Here is a 17,566-nt window from a genome sequence, read left to right as displayed (position 1 = left end):
CAGCCACTTCCCCCCAGAGGAGAGTGGGAGGGGGACAGCTGACAGACGCAGGCGGCCAGTGGGCAAGGTCAACATCAGCAAGGATCAGTCATGCCTCTAGCAGGGGCCGGTGACAATGGCGCCAGGGCGCGTCACCTCCCAGGTCCGCCTCCCCAAGCCCGTCACCCAGCTCCAAGAGAAAGACACAGAAACTCCAACTAAGGGCGTTCCAAAAATCCCAGCCAGCGCGCCTCGAAACTGCCAAGGTCGACGCAAACAAGGAAAATCTCAAGCCTCCCGGTCCAGAGGAGCCGAAGGAGACGGGAGGACTAAAGGTATGCGGGTCCTGGGAGGCATCTGGGGACCGAAGAAGGGCAGGGGACCTGAAGAAACGCGAATAAGTATGGATTTTAGTTAACAGTAAAGAATTTTATTGGGTCGTCAATTATACAAGTGCACCATCCCAGCAGGAGGGGGCTGGGCGGGGCTGGAGCGGCTTCACCAACTGTCTAAAATAAAACGTTTGTTAAAATAACGCACTCATGTTTCAGCTGCACTATGTACAGTGGGGGAAGCACAGAGAGACTGAGAGGAGAGGAATGTTCTCGTTTGTTTGTTTTTATTAGCAGTATTTGCTGAAATAATGAAAATGCTCTAATAATGATTGAAGTGATGAAGGCTCAACTGTATGATTATAGCAAATACCGTTGAATGTACATTTTGGATGAACTGTATGTTTATTAATATGTATCAATAAAATGAATTGGTTAAATAAAATTTAGGCTGCAGTCACATGGGGGAGGACAGAAAAGGGGACAGCGTGGGAACAATGTAGTGCAGGGGTTGAGTGCCTGCCTACCGTACACCAGGTCCCGGGTACCCCCTGAAAAGGGGAACAGCAAGCTCTCTTCCTGGGAACTCGGCGTCTGCTGATGGATCAGGGACAACCGTGTGACAACACCCTGGGGACGCTCAAGCCAAGTCTTGCTTTCTGAAAACGCTCAGGACAGGACTCAGCTCCGTTTGGTTTTTTAAAGATTTATTTATTTATTTCCCCCCTTCCCTCTCCCTCCCTCCCCCCCCACCTTCTCTCCTTCCCCCTCCCCTGCCCTGCTTTTTTTGCTCTCTGTGTCCATTCACTGTGTGATCTTCTGTATCTATTTCTCTTTTTGTCTTCTCTTCTCGTCTTTCTCCTCTAGGATTCACCAGGATTCGACCCTGGGGACCCCTGATGTGGAGAGAGGTTCCCTGTCAGCTGTGCCACTTCAGCTCCTGGTTTCTGTTGCGCTTCACCTTGACTCTTCCCTTCGTCTCTCTTTCGTTGTGTCATCATCTTGCTGCGTGACCCACTCATACAGGCACTGGCTCACCACCCAGGCCCTCACACGGGCACTGGCTCACCACGCGGGCACTGGCTCACCACGCGGGCACTGGCTCACCACCCAGGCACTCACGCGGGCACTGGCTCACCACGCGGGCACTGGCTCACCACGCGGGCACTGGCTCACCATGCGGGCACTGGCTCACCGTGCAGGCACACTTTCTCTTCTTCCTTTTCACCAGGAGGCCCCTGGGATCAAACCCAGGTCCTCCCACACGGTGGGCAGAGGCCCTATCACTTGAGCCACACCTGCTTCCCTAGACCTGTTTTTAAAACCGTTTTCCCAGGGCTCACTAGAAGTCTCTTTCCCATTTGGTCCTGGCCAGGCGCCCCAGGCAGGGGCTCTGTGGGTGCATCTGGCAATGGCCCCGTCAGAGGAGCCCCCGCCTCACCTGCCGTTAGCTCTTCATCATGATTCTTTTTTCCCCTCCTTTATTTTGTCTAAACATATCAGTTTATCCTAATAACAAGGATAACTACCTTTTTTATTTTGATAAGTAAGGAGTTTATCAGAAATGCATGTTGAATTTCTTCTAACGCTTTGTATGGATTTTTTTTAACTAGAGAAATTGTGCGTTTACAGAACAATCGTGTGTAAAAGACAGGATTCCCACACGTCACCCTATGAACAGCTTGCATTGGTGAGGCACGTTTGTTACGACGACGATGGCTCATTTTTGTAACTGTGCATCAACGATAGTCCATGGTTTAACTTAGGATCACTATTTGTATTGTGCAATTCCTGGGATTTTTAAAAAAATGTTTATCCAATTATCATATATACAGCTTAACAGTTCCCCTTTTAGCTACTTTCAACTCCATAATTCAGGGCTGCTAATTACATTCAAAATGCTGTGCTCCCATCACCACCATCCGTTACCAAAACTTTTTCCCTCTGTGGTTTTAAAGCCTGTTACTAAATATTTTATATCACTAGCAACTGAGAGGCAAGACAGTCTGTTAGAGGAAATGCTACTGTTCTCTAAAAGATAGCTTTATCCTAGCATGGGGCGGTGTGGCACGAGCATCCAGGGGCGGGAGATGGACTGTGGTTGCCGGGGCGGACATGAGAACGTTCTCTCCTGAGGGATAACAATCGTGTAACACGGACACCGGGTGTTCGGATCGGGTGGGCTGGGGACAATACACCAAACATAAGATACGGACTGTGATGTGTGGTAATGTTTGGATGATGCTATTTCATAGATTGTAACGAATGTTTCACAGCAATGCAAGGTGCTGATGGGGGGTGATATTTGGGAACCCTGAAAGATGGTGTGCACGTGTGTTTTGTAAGTTCACAACTTTTACTCTACCGTTATTGTTTATGTGTGTTCACGTATGAATGATATATGTCAACAAAATTGTATTAAAATTAGCATTATACAAACACATTGCATATGCTTATTTTCTATATAAAGACCACTATTACCCCTCTGATCCATTTACAAAAGGATTGTGGATAAATTTACTGTCCGGTCGCATAGATTTTTTGCCAGGAGTCAGGAACTGAACCCAGGACCTCGTATGTGCGAAGCCAGCTCTCAACCACTGAGCCACCTGGGCTTCCCTGAGTTGGTTTGGTTTCCTTCTGCTTTTTTTGTTGTTTTTTTTGTTTTGTTTTTTCAGGAGGCACCGGAAACCAAACTCAGGACCTCCCATATGGGAGGCGAGCACTCGACAGTTTGAGCCACACTGGCTCTGAGTCATATAGCTTATGAATTACAGACAGGAGCAGGTGTTGCTCAGTGGTTGAGCACCTGCTTCCCATGCACGAGGTCCTGGGTTCTATCCCCGGAACCTCCTAAAAAAAATCACAGAGGATTCCATGTTGACACATAATCTATTACACTGTACATATTTTTATCTTTTAACTTTTATTCTAGTAACATATATACAACCTAAAATTTCCCCTGTAGCCCCACTCATACATATTTCAGAGCTGTTCATTACAATGTTACGGTACTGTATTAGTCAGCCAAAGGGGTGCTGATGCAAAATACCAGAAATTGGTTGGTTTTATAAAGGGTATTTATTTGGGGTAGGCCATAGAACATAAGTTACTTCCTTAGCAAAGCCTATTTTCACGTGCTGGAGCAAGATGGCTGCCGACGGCTGCGAGGGCTCAGGCTTCCTGGGTTCCTCTGGGCTCAGCTCCTCTGCTTTCTCCACAAGGGCAGCTGTAGACTGTCAGGTGAACGGCTCTGTCTCTCTCTCTGGAGTTTCTGCTGTATTTAAGGAGCCGTCTCTATCCCTCTGTGTTCTTCTCCTGGCTCAGGCCCTCTCTCCCTGGGGCTGGCTCCTCTTTCCTCTGTGTGCTGACTTCCTGGGCTCCAGATTAAGGCTTCAGCATCAAACTCCAACATCAGAAAACCCTCCACTCTGTCCTCTGCCACGCCTTTTATCTGTGAGTCCCACCCACCAAGGGGCAGGGACTCAACACCCTAATGACGTGGCCCAATCTAAGTCCTAAACATAACTTAATCACGCCCAGGTACAGACCAGCTTACAAACATAATCCAGTGTCTATTTTTGGAATTCATAACCTTGTCAAACCGCTACAGGTGCCATCACCACCATCCGTTTCCAAAACTTGCAGTCAGCCTGAAGAGAAATCCTGCGCAAGGTAAGCCTCAGCTCTCCGTTCCCAGCCGCCTGGCCCCCAGGGCCCTATGCTCTAGCTTCTGACTTGATGAGGTTACTTACTCTAACTATTTCAAATCAGCAAGATCAGGGAAGCAGATGTGGTTCAACGGACAGAGCATCCTCCTACCATAGAGGAGGTCCAGGGTTCAAACCCAGGGCCTCCTGACCCATGTGGAGCTGGCCCATGCACAGTGCTGATGCGCGCAAGGAGTGCCCTGCCACGCAGGGTGTCCTCCGCATAGGAGAGCCGCACGCACAAGGAGTGCGCCCCATAAGGAGAGCCGCCCTGCGTGAAAAAAGCTCAGCCTGCCCAGGAATGGTGCCGCACACACAGAGAGCTGACGCAGCAAGATGATGCAACAAAAAGAGACACAGATTCCCAGTGCCACTGACAAAAATGCAAGCGGACACAGAAGAACACACAGTAGATGGACAGAGAGAGCAGACAGTTGGGTGGGGGGGGGGGGAGGAAAATAAATGAAAAATAAGTCTTTAAAAAAAACAATCAGCAAGATCATACAATATTTGTCCTTTTGTGTCTGGTTTGTGTCACTCAATATAATGTCTTCAAGATTCCTCCATTTTGTTGCATGAACCAGAACTTTGTTCCTTCTTGATACTGAATAATATTTCATTGTATGTAAATACCACATTTTGTTTATCAATTCATAGGTTGATGGACACTTAGTTGCATCCATCTTTTGGCAATTGTGAATAATGCTGCTATGAACACGGGTGTGCAAATAACTGTTCTAGCCTCTCCTTTCAATTCTTCTGGGTAGACACCTACGAGTGGGATTGCCGGGTCGTACGATAATTACATACTTAGCTTCCCAAGGAACTGCCAAACTATCTTCCACAGCGACTGCACCTTTTCACAGTCCCACCAGCAGTGAGTGAGTGCTCCTATTTCTCCACATTGTCTCCAACACTTGTAATTTTTTATGAGAATTATTTTATTTATTTATTCCTCCCCACCCCTTGTTTGCGCTTGCGGTGTGTGTTCATCTTCCTTGTTTCTTTTCTTTGGGAGGCACCAGGAATTGAACCCGGGACCTCAGATGTGGGAGGGAGGCACCGAATTGCTTGAGCCACCTCCGTTTCCTGTTTCGTGTCTCTCGTTATGTTTTTCTTCCTGTGCCTCTTGTTGCACCATCTTGCTGCATCAGCTTGCCCATCTGCCCATCGCACCAGCTCACTGTCTTGCTTGCCTTCTTTAGGAGGCACCTCCTAATCTCTTGAGCCACCTCCACTCTCTGCTTTGTTGTGTCTCTCATTATGTTTTCCTTCTTTTTTTTTAAAGATTTATTTATTTAATTTCCCCCCCTCCCCTGGTTGTCTGTTCTTGGTGTCTATTTGCTGCGTCTTGTTTCTTTGTCCGCTTCTGTTGTCGTCAGCGGGCACGGGAAGTGTGGGCGGCACCATTCCTGGGCAGGCTGCTCTTTCTTTTCACGGTGGGCGGCTTTCCTCACGGGCGCACTCCTTGCGCGTGGGGCTCCCCTACGCGGGGGACACCCTTGCGTGGCACGGCACTCCTTGCGCGCATCAGCGCTGCACATGGCCAGCTCCACACGGGTCAAGGAGGCCCGGGGTTTGAACCGCAGACCTCCCATATGGTAGACGGACGCCCTAACCACTGGGCCAAAGTCCGTTTCCCTTATGTTTTTCTTCTTGTGCCTCTTGTTGCATCATCTTGCTGCATCAGCTTGCCATGCCTGCCTGTTGCACCAGCGCAATGTCTTCTTTAAGAGGCACTGGGAACCGAACCTTGGACCTTCCATGTGGTAGGCGGGAGCCCAATCATGTGAGTCGCATCCACTTCCCTAATTTTGTTTTGTTTTGTTTTTTAATAGTAGCCATTCTTTTGGGTTCGAAATGGTATCTCATTGGCTTTTGATGTGCATTCCTCTAACAGCTAGTGATGTTGAGCATATTTTCATGTGCTTTTTAGCTATTTGTACATCTTCTTTGGAGGCATGTCTATTCAATTCTTTTTGCCCATTTTTAAAATTGGGTTGTTTGTCTTTTTTATTGTTGAGTTGTAGGCTTTCTTTTTATATTCTGGATATTAAATCCTTATCAGATATGTAAATTCCAAATATTTTCTCCCGTTGAGTAGATTGTTTTCTCACTTTCATGATAAAGTCCTTTGATGCAAAAAACTTTTTATTTTGATGAGGTTCCATTCATCTCTCTCTCTCTCTCTTTTTTTTTTTTTTATGTTTGTTATTTGTGCTTTGGGTATAAAGTCTAAAAAACCATTGCCTAATTCAGGATCCTGAAGATGTTTCCCTATATTTTCTTCTAGGAGCTTTATTGTGCTGGTTCTTATATTTAGGTCTTTGATCCACTTTGAGTTAATTTTTGTATATGGTGTGAGATAGGGGTCCTCCTTCATTCTTTTGCATATGGATATAGAGTTCTCCCAGCACCATTTTGTGAGACTGTTCTTTTCCATTTGAGTGGACTTGGCAGCCTTGTCAAAAATCAGTTGGCAGGGAGTGGATGTGGCTCAAGCAGTTGGGTGCCCACCTCCCACATGGGACGTCCTGGGTTCAGTTCCCGGTGCCTCCTAAAGAAGACAAATAAACAACAAGCAGACAACAAGCAGACAATGAGCAAAACAACAACAAGCAAGACAATGAGCTAAACAATGAACAAACAAGCAAAAACAAACAAGGAGGGAACAGATGTGACTGAAGCAGTTGAGTGCCCACCTCCTATATGGGAGTTCCTGGGTTCAGTTCCCAGTACCTCCTAAATAAAAAACAGACATGAGCAGACAATGAGCAAAAACAATGAGCAGACAACCAGCACAAACAATGAGAGAAAACACAACAAGCAAAACCATCCAGCAAACAAACCAGGGGGCCCTCTCAGGGGGTGGGGAAGAAAAATCACTTGGCCATAAACGTGAGGGTTGATTTCTGAACTCATTTCAGTTCCAGTGGTCTGCATATCTATCCTTGTGCTGGTGCCATGCTGCTTGACCACTGTAGTTTTGTAATAAGCCTTAAAGTCAGAAGTGTGAGTCCTCTAACTTCATTCTTTTTTGCAAGATGTTTTTGGCTATTTGGGGCCCCTTATCCTCCCAAATAAATTTGATAATGGGCTTTTCCATTTCTGCAAATAGGCTGCTGGAATTTTGATTGGGACTGTGTTGAATCTATGGATCATTTTGCGTAGAACTGACATCGTAATTATATTTAGTCTTTTAATCCACAAGCACGGAATGTTCTTTCATTTCTTTAGATCTTCTTTGATTTCTTTTAGCAAAGTTTTGTAGTTTACCAAGTATGAATCCTCTACATCCTTGTTACATTTATTAATGGATAGTCGATTCTTTCGGTTGCTATTGTCACTCAAGATTGCTCATTACTAGCATGTGGAAACCACTTCAGCGGGCTCCTTGCCCTGGAGACGCAGTACAGCTGTTAAGATCGCCTTTTGTGTGCGACTGTTTCTCCTCCAGGAGAAAGCGTCCTTCCTCGTTCCCTCTCCAGGGCTCTTCATCTGGTCTGTCTGCTTCTCTGCGGACACTTCTCCAGCTCCTGTGAGCGGTTCACATGCTCTCCCTCACCCAGCACCCGCTTTTCATTACACTTTTAGGTTCTGGGGCCTGTCCTGCCCTTTTTTTCTCATCAGACTTTTCTGCTTCTGGTCACTTCCCCCTCAGGGCCCTGGGAGGCCACGCAGGGGTCAATCCAGACAGGTCCACTTTGCACCGAGGAGGTCCAGCCCGCCGAGAGTGGACGGTGTGTGCACTTCCTGCCGACAGCCCTGCTCTGGACTCTCTGTCCACTGTCTCTCTGTCTGCTGGCCTCTCTGTCCGCCGGCCTCTGTCCACTGGCCTCTCTATCCACTGGCCCTCTGTCCGCCGGCCTCTCTGTCCCCTGGCCTCTCTGTCCTCTGGCCTCTCTGTCCACTGGCCTCTTCCTCCGCTGACCTCTCTCTCGTGTGGGGCCCTCCTGAGAGGCCTGGTGGCACTGGGGTCTCGGGGGCCTGCGCCGGCGACGCGTGGGGCTCCAGCTCACCCCGTGAGCGGCTCTGCGGTCCACATCCAGGTCAGCAGGTGCCAAGTCCAGTGCCTCCGTGCAGCTCCCCGGGGGGCCCAGGACGTCAGTCTCCTACCTGACCCTGGAGACGGCGGCTCTTCCCCCTCGAGGCGGCATTTGTGGGGTCCTTCTCCAGGCTCTGTCGTCCTCGCGTTCCAAGCGAGGGGGTTTGTCTGTTTATTGGCTGATTCTGAGGACAGACTTTTCCAGGGGCCGCCTCCTTCTCCATGCTGATGATGTCACCCAAGGATAACTTGCTTTTAACTGTATAAAAGCCCATTTTTCAAGTTAGAAGTGGAATGCTTCAGAGTGTTCTAGGTTTCCTTGTGCTTTAAACAAGCTGTGACAGTAAAACCCAATATGTGACTTAAAATTAAAAACAAAGCCAAACATTCGCTAAGCAAAAGAAGCAGGGCAGGAAACAGCGCAGTGTGTGACTCCGCGCGCGCGGCCTGCGGAGCCTGGCAGGGCTCATGGGGTGACGGATCAGAAAGCGGCTGTGGGTCGGGGTGGAGGAAGAGCGCGGGACGGAAGGAGAGAGCTTCGAGGGCAGGCTCCTCCTCGACGCCCCTCACCGCTTGAACGGAGGGAGCACAGACACGCCTCCTGCTTCGGCGTCCTGCTCTGCTAATTCTGCCGTCTGCGCCCTCTGTTGCTCTTTTCCTCGTCGTGGGTCATGTTTTCCCAATTCTTCGGACATCTGGTAATCTCCGGATGTCAGACATTGTGGAGTCTACCTTGTTGGCTGCTAGATATTTTCGGATCCTTAGAAGTCTTTTTCAGCTTAGTTCTGGGATGCGGTGAAGTTGGAAACAGGTCGATCCTTTGGGTCTTGCTTTTATGATTTTATGGTTGGGTGGGTGGGTGCAGAGCAGGGCTCGGTCTAAGATGCGTCCCGTCCCCCCCTCCCGTGGCAAGCCCCCTCACCCCTCCTTGCACACTGCCTGGTGCTCCCGTGAAGCTCGAGTCTTTCCGGGCTAGCTGCTGGGAACTTCGGTTCTTGGGTGAGTTTGGGCGCTGGCCCCTCTACTCCCTTCTGGTGCTCCTTGCCCCCTCTTGGGGAATTCCTTCTCACCCATGGACGCCCCAGGGGGGCCCTCCAGGCCGCGGGTGCCCTGGGTAGCTCTCTCCTCCCTGGCTTCTGTCTTACGGACCCAGCTGCTCTGGCCTCCCCGCGCTCCGAGCTCCAGCTGCTCTACCCAGGGAGACCGCCAGCCCCCTCCAGCCCCCACCCCACGGCACTGAGCTGGGGCCACTGTAGGGCCGCGCCCCTCGGGCTCCGCTGGCGCCGGTGCCTGGTGCCCAGTGCCTCGACACCACGGGCTCGTGTATTTCATCTGGGCTGTTTTGTTTCAGGTAGGAGGGTAAACTTCTATTGAAGTAAAGGATTTTTTTAGAGTAATGAGTATGTTCTAAAGCTCATTTGGGGGATGCAGATTTGGCTCAATGGATAGAGTGTCCACCTACCATATGGAGAGTCCAGGGTTCAAACCAGGGCCTCCTGACCCGTGTGGAGCTGGCCCACGCACAGTGCTGATGGGTGCAAGGAGTGCCGTGCCACGCAGGGGTGTCCCCCGCGTAGGGGAGCCCCATGTGCAAGGAGTGTGCCCCGTAAGGAGAGCCGCCCAGTGTGAGAAAAGCGCAACCTGCCCAGGAGTGGAGTTGCACACACGGAGAGCTGACACAGCAAGATGACGCAACAAAAAGGGACATAGATTCCTGTTTGACAAGAATACAAGCAGACACAGAAGAACACAGCGAATGGACACAGAGCAGACAACTGAGGGAGGGGGGGAAGGGGAGAAATAAATAAAAAATAAGTCTTTAAAAAAATAAAAAATAAATAAATCTGATTTGGGATAGCAGCTACCATTGTATACAATTGTGAAAAAAACAACTCATTAAATGGAACAACCCAGCTCTGTCCTGAGAGAGAAAGAGGTCATCCCGTAGCCCCAACCTGGAGATTCGGAGGTCACTGCTGCTGCAGCCCAAACAAGCCTGAGCCCGAGGCTGGCTGACGGCACGTTGCTGCAGCAGTGCTGGGAGCCTCTGGGAGCTGGCTTGCCCGCACCCACGGCCACAGGGCCCAGGAGATGCCCAGGCCTCCTCATCTCCAGCAAGGCAACCTACTAACCAGCAGCCCAGCAACCACAGCCAGAGCCCTCGCTGCAAGGGAGTCTGGGAAACGGCTTACCAGCGGGTCCGTCTCTTTGCATGAGAAGGTTCTAGTAGGGGGTGGGACGGGAGCTGTGTACCGACACCCACTGTCTGCACGTAGCCCCGTTGATGGGCAAGGAGACGAGGGCTTCGCAGAGAAGCTCTGCCCGAGGCCCGGGCACTAATAAGATGTGGCCCCACGGCCTCCCCAGGAGCTGGGGACTTGTCCCTCTAGACAGGGGAGGAGGCCTCCCGAGCTGGGCCGCCAAGGACGGGCAGACGGCGGCGGGCCGGCTGCCGTGAACCGTGACTCCTCCCCGGGTGAGAGCGCAGGCGGCCCCAGACTGCACGCGCGTTAGCTCCGGAGCAAACGTGGGGCGGAGTGGAGGTGTGTGGGAGGAGGTGCAGGCCTGGGGACAGGGCGGAGGTAAGCGGCGAGCCCAGGCTGGGACGGAAACTCGCGTCTGCCCGGCCGGGGACCTGGACATGCAACCTCAGGCCTGGGGAATCAGAAAGGCTGTTTCTTTTTTTCAATTAAAAAAATTTAAAGAAATTTATGCACATAGTTTGAAAAATTCCACAAGACAGAGAGAGAATAGCAGCTCCTTGTTCCATCTTCAGAAGAAATTGCTATGTTGGCTATTTCACTGTATCTTATTTTATCTATTCCTTCTGGTATTTACCTCCTTATTTCTAAATGTCCTTGAAATTTCCTATTGACTTCCTACCAGAAGAGGAAAATTTAGCTTTTTTTTTTTAAAGATTTATTTATTTTTCTCCCCTTCCCTCCCACCCCCACCCCCATTGCCTGCTCTCTTGTGTCCATTCACTGTGTGTTCTTCTGTGTCTGCTTGCATTCTCGGCGGCACTGGGAATCTGCGTCTCTTTCTGTTGCATCTTCTTGCTGCATCAGCTCTCCGTGTGTGGAGCACCATTCCTGGGCAGGCTGCACTTCCTTTCGCGCTGGGCAGCTCTCCTTGCGGGCACACTCCTTGCACGTGGGGCTCCCCTACGCAGGGGACACCCCTGCGTGGCACGGCACTCCTTGCACGGATCAGCACTGCGCGTGGGTCAGCTCACCACATGAGCTAGGAGGCCCTGGGTTTGAACCCTGGACCTCCCATGTTGTAGGCGGATGCTCAATCAGTTGAACCACATTCACTTCCTGGATTTAGCTTTTTTATGCTTTATCTATCTGCACATGCATTTCTCTCCTCTCATCCTCCAAATATCATCATATCCCAAATTTGGGTTAAACCAGAATCCATTGCTTATGTTAGTATAACTAGACATTGCTCACATCTGAGCCATATGGTATATTATGAATGCATTTCTCTTGTTTTTCCTGGAGTTGATGCTTGCCTCTCTTTTTACAGGCTTAGCATACTGGCTTAGCTGTTGAAAAGGGGCCAAGACGACAGTGTCCTAAACAGGATAGAAATTGGTTTCTTTTTTATGTAAAAGCCCAGATGTGAGCAGTGCCGAGCTGGTGGGCAGCTCTGCTTCCAGAGGGCTTCTCCAGCTCTCTTTATCTCCTGGCCTGCAGGAAGGGAACAAAAGGACAAGGAGGGCATAGCCCTTTCTTTTCATGGAAGCACCCAGTCGAGGCACATCACACTTCTGCTCATGTCCCATTGGCCAGAACAGTCACATGACTATACCTAGCTGCAAGGGAGGCTGGGAAATGTAGTATTTGGCTTGGAATTTGTGTGCCCCATTAAAACACTTTTGCCGTGAAAGAACACAATTTGAGATTTACCCCGTTACTGACTGTGAATTATCACCCAAACTCTCAATGGCACAGTAAGCCTCCTTTCCATATGTCTCTAAAGAGCAGGTCATTGCTTGATTCCATTTTTTTCCTTGAATGCTTGTCTCCTGGGGCGCTTTGTCCCTCTGTCCCTCTCTGGACTGGTCACGTTTTAAGACTGCAGTGAGGACGCGACCCTGCTGCTTCTTTTTTCCATCACCATGGAAATTCCATGTCTTTCCCTTTTCCTCCTCATTTTGGGGTTTTCCTCCTCATTTTGGTGGAGCATACCTTCTAGTAACTTCTAGTAACTTCTGAAGGATGTATCATTTGGAGGTAAATTTTTTAGGATTTTACAACCTAGGGAAAAATCGGTATGATCTTGGATATGTGAAGATTTCTTAGGACAAAAAACATGAATCATAAAAGAAAAATTGGACAAATTGGACTTTATCAAAATGAAAAACTTATATGAAAGACTCTATTAAGAAAATGAGAAAACAAGCCACAGACTGGAGAAATGTTTACAATACATATATCTGACAAAGGACTTGTGTCCAGAATGTATAAAGGACTCCTCTAATTAATTTTAAAATGGATAGTAGTAGATTTGAGCAGACACATCACCGAAAAAGATACATAAATGGCCAGTGAAGACAGGGTAGAATGCTCAACATCTTTAGACATCAGGAAGATGCAAAGTAAAAACACAAGGGAAGCAGACTTGGCCCAGTGGATAGGGCGTCCACCTACCACATGGGAGGTCCGCGGTTCAAACCCCGGGCCTCCTTGACCCGTGTGCAGCTGGCCCATGCGCAGTGCTAATGCGCGCAAGGAGTGCTGTGCCATGCAGGGGTGTCCCCCGTATAGGGGAGCCCCATGCTCAAGGAGTGCGCCCCGTAAGGAGAGCCGCCCAGTGTGAAAGAAAGTGCAGCCTGCCCAGGAATGGCGCGGCACACACAGAGAGCTGAAGCAGCAAGATGACACAACAAAAAGAGACACAGATTCCCGTGCTGCTGACAACAACAGAAGTGGACAAAGAAGAACATGCAGCAAATGAACACAGAGAACAGACAACTGGGAGGGGAGAAGGGGAGAGAAATAAATAAATCTTAAAAAAAAATAAAAACACAAGATATCCCTACAAACCTACTTGAAGGGCTAAAGTTAAGATGCCTGCAATACCAAGTGTTGACAAGGACATGGAACAATGGAATGGTCTACTGCTGAGCTGGTTTGCATGAAGGGAACTGAAGAAATAAAAGGACAGAAAGAAAGACACAAGGGAGAAATTAAAGATGGGGCCAGGAGGCTCAACAGCTTCTGGAACTGAGAGCCTCAGCCCTGGTTTCCACATCGTACTTACAAGAAATTACAAAGCAGTAGTCATCTGTGTTGACTTTCAAGGCTGCTTGTTAGGAAAGCTGCAGCACCGGCACTGCTAGGGAGCAGGCCGTAACAAAGTGCAAATGTCTCCACGCGCAATTTTCGTGCTGACCAGACAGCGTTCCGTCTCGTCAAGGCCGGTGTTCCTAAGCCCACACTTGTTATCTGCATTATGGAAACGTTCCAACTTCAAGCCAGGTTCCCACGTTCAAATTCAAGCTATTTTCCCACAGGCTGCACTGCTGGTGCACTTTAGAAGGCAGTCTGGTAACTTCTTAGAAAATTGAACATCTACGTATCGTATGACCCAGCAATGCTACTGGATCTTATGCCCAAATAGTTGATCCCATAGTCATACAGCTAAGCTTGTGATTGTTAAAAAGAAGAAAGAAACCGGGGGGGAGGGGGAGGTGGAACACAGATGTCCATCAACAGGTACATGAGTAAACAATTGGTGGTATATTTCTACTACAGAATAAAAAGGAACAAACTACTTTTATGTGAAACAGTGTATAAAAGACCTCAAAAAAATTATGCACAATAAAAAACAGGCACAAAAAAATACATGCTGGAGGGAAGCGGATGCGGCTCAAGCAGCTGGGCACCCACTTACCACATGGGAGGTCCCGGGTTCAGTTCCAGTGTCTCCTAAAGAAGACGAGAAAGACAGAGCCGATGCTACGGGCTGGTGCGGTGAGATGACTCAACAATATGGCATAACAAGGAGACACAACAAGAAAACACAATGAGAGACACACAACAAGCAGGGAGAAGATGTGGCTTGAGTGAATGGGTGCCTCCCTCCCACATGGGAGGTCCTGGGTTTGGTTCCTGACACCTCCTGAAAAGAAGACGAGGAGATACAGAGAGCACGTGACAAACAGACACAAAGATCAGACAGTGAGCCTAAACAACAAGGGGGGAGAGAAATAAATAAAACAAATCTTAAAAAAAAAGAATAGGGAAACAGATGTGGCTCAACCAATTGTGCTCCCATCTACCATATAGAAGGTCCAGGGTTCAATGCCCGGGGCCCCCTGTTGAGGGCGAACTAGCCCACACAGAGTGCCAGCCCACGTGGGAATGCAGCCCCGAGCAGGAAAGCTGCCCCACGCAGGAGTGCCCACCAACGCAGAGAGCAGGCGCAGCAAGACGACGCAACAAGAGACACAGAGAGAAAATAAGATGCAGCAGAACAGAGAGCTGAGGTGGCGCAAGAGAGTAATCGCCTCTCTCCCACTCCAGAAGGTCCCGGGATCAGTTCCCAGAGCCGCCTAATGAGAATACAAGCAGACACAGAAGAACACACAGTGAATTGACACAGAGAGCAGACAATGGGGGAATGGGGTGGGGGGAGAAATAAATAAAATAAATCTTTTAAAAAAAAGAATACATGCTGATGATTCCATTATTATGAAATTCTGCAAAACTCATCTACAGACACAGAAAGCAAGGGAGTGGTTGCCTGAGGCCCTGCAAAGGGGCACGCAGCCTCTTGGGGGTGATGGAAATGGCCTGTATGTAGACGTGGCAGTGGTTACATGGTGTATACACTTGTAGATCTAAAATTGTGCAATTTATTGTATATAAATTACACCTCAATAAAGTTGATTTAAAACAAACCTTTTGGCAGCATCTGCTACGGCTGAGTACATGGACGGCTAAGATCAATCTCACTTCTAGGTCAAGTCTAATAGAACGGACACATGCTTTATTCACAATTGCCAAGAAACGGAAACAACCTAAATGTTTTGGTATGTGTTGTTTTTGTTTTTGTTTTTGTTTTTTTAGACAGGCCGATTTTTACTTTATTTTATTTTTACTGAATGAGATGGCAAAGCAGAAACTCTTGTTGGAAGATCCAGTGACCGTCAATCAATGAATGGATAAACAAAACGTGATGTATTCTTTGGATGGAATATTATTCAGTTGTAAGAAGAAATCAATTGGGGAAGCACACGACAAGGTGGAAGAACCTCGAGGACCTTACGTTGAGTAGAATAATCCCAGCACAAAAGGACGGATATTGTACAATCTCACTGACATGAACTAAATACAGGGAGCAGACCTGTGGAGCTGGACTACGGAGTGAGGGTTGGTGGGAGATGAAGTGGGGGACGAGAAGGGGCAGACGATGCTGAATGTATGGAGAACGTTTAATAAGGTCAATGTTAATATGTAGTAACATTTGGACTTGATGGGAACACATTGTAATGGTTAGGCTATTGTGTCAACGCAGCCAGGTAACTGCCCAGTTGTCTGGTCAAGCAAGCTCTGGACTAACTGTAATACAAGGGTGTTTATGGACTTTAGTCACCATTGACTTTACTGCAGTGGTAAACCATAGATAGCTGGTTATAATTACATCAACCAAGGAGCTTGCCAAGAGCAATGAGTGACTGCCTTAAAAGGGGAAGTGATTCCAGCATTGAGAGAGAAGTTCCCAGCTCGTCTTTGGACAGCCAACGTCTCCCAGAACTCATCAAGAACCTTCACTGGACTTTCATTGCAGCCCCTGGTTGCACCTGCCTGTGGAACCTGGACTTGTGCATCCCCACGGCTGCATGAGAGACTCTTATAAATTTGCATACTATTGACAGATATCTCTTGTTGATTCTGTTTCCCTAAAGAACTCTTACTTATACATGTTATAACAAATGTAACAAACACTGTTGATTTGTGGATGTGACTGTGGCTTAAAAAAGCAGTCTAGGGAAGCGGATTTGGCTCAATGGATAGAGTGCCTGCCTACTGCATGGGAGGTCCAGGGTTCAAACCCAGGGCCTCCTGACCCATGTAATGAGCTGGCCCATGTGCAGTGCTGATGCACGCAAGGAGTGCCCTGCCACGCAGGGGTGTCCCCCGCATAGGGGAACCCCACACACAAGGAGTGCACCCCATAAGGAGAGCCGCCCCACATGAAAAGAGCGCAGCCTGCCCATGAGTGGCACCGCACACATGGAGAGCTGACGCAGCAAGATGATGCGCCAAAAGAGACACAGATTCCCTATGCTGCTAACAAGAATACAACCAGACACAGAAGAACACACAGTGAAAGGACACAGAAAGCTGACAACTGGGGGGAGGGGGAGAAGGGGAGAGAAATAAATTTTTTAAAAAAAGCCGTCTAGGAAGATTAATGTTAGTTGGAGGACAGCTGGGTGATAATATTGGGAATGCATAACAATGACTTTGACAGTGTAGGAAGACTATAGTTAATAATATAAATACAGGGAAGTTCTACAGGGTGTTAAGAGTGTGGTGATACATGGGAAAAATATAACTACTGTAATTTATGAACTGTAGTTAACAACAACATTGTGATTTTTTTTAACAAAAGCAAAATTGGTACTATATTAAGGCTAAAGGTCAAAAAAGAATATGGGGTTTGGTTTCGTGAGATAAGAATATGATTAAGCATTTTTGTCTCTTTCTAATTTTTTTTTTTTCATTAATAAGGAGACCTTGACTATGTCATTTAACTAATCTGTGTATCTTTCTGAACACTAGAGGAACAATTGAGTTAGTAGTTGGCATTAGATGACATAAAAGTACCTGGACAGAACCCGATGAGCTGCTTTTTTCTGTTTTGTTTTTGCATTTGAAATAAAGTTATTGTTTTTAAAAAATGACATGCTTACCAAGACACATGTGAGGAAAGTGGATGTGGCCCAACGGATAGAGCGTCCTCCTACCCCATGGGAGGTCCAGGGTTCAAACCCAGGGCCTCCTGGCCTGTGTGAGGAGCTGGTCCACACGCAGTGCCGATGCGCACAAGGAGTGCCGTGCCACACAGGGGTGTCCTCCACATAGGGGAGCCCCATGTTCAAGGAGTGCGCGCCATAAGGAGAGCCGCCCAGCGTGGAAGAAAGTACAACCTGCCCAGGAGTGGTGCCACGCACACGGAGAGCTGACGCAGCAAGATGACGCATCAAAAAGAAACACAGATTCCAGGTGCCGCTGATAAGGATAGAAGTGGACACAGAAGAACACACAGCGAATGGACACTGTGGGGCAGACAAGTGGGGATGGGGGAAGGGGAGAGAAATAAATAAAAAATAAATCTTTAAAAAAAAGAAAAAGACAGGTGTGAGAACCCTGGGGGTGGCAGCACACTCACAAGAGCCCCGGCCTCGTGCCCGGACCCCCGGGGTCTGCCAGCAGGAGTCGGACGGCGACTGCCTGCAGGGTCTGCCTGCAGGGTCGGAG

This window comes from Dasypus novemcinctus, chromosome 8 (genome assembly GCF_030445035.2).
Source record: "Dasypus novemcinctus isolate mDasNov1 chromosome 8, mDasNov1.1.hap2, whole genome shotgun sequence".
Lineage (NCBI taxonomy): Eukaryota > Metazoa > Chordata > Mammalia > Cingulata > Dasypodidae > Dasypus > Dasypus novemcinctus.
This window is presented reverse-complemented; position numbering follows the sequence as displayed.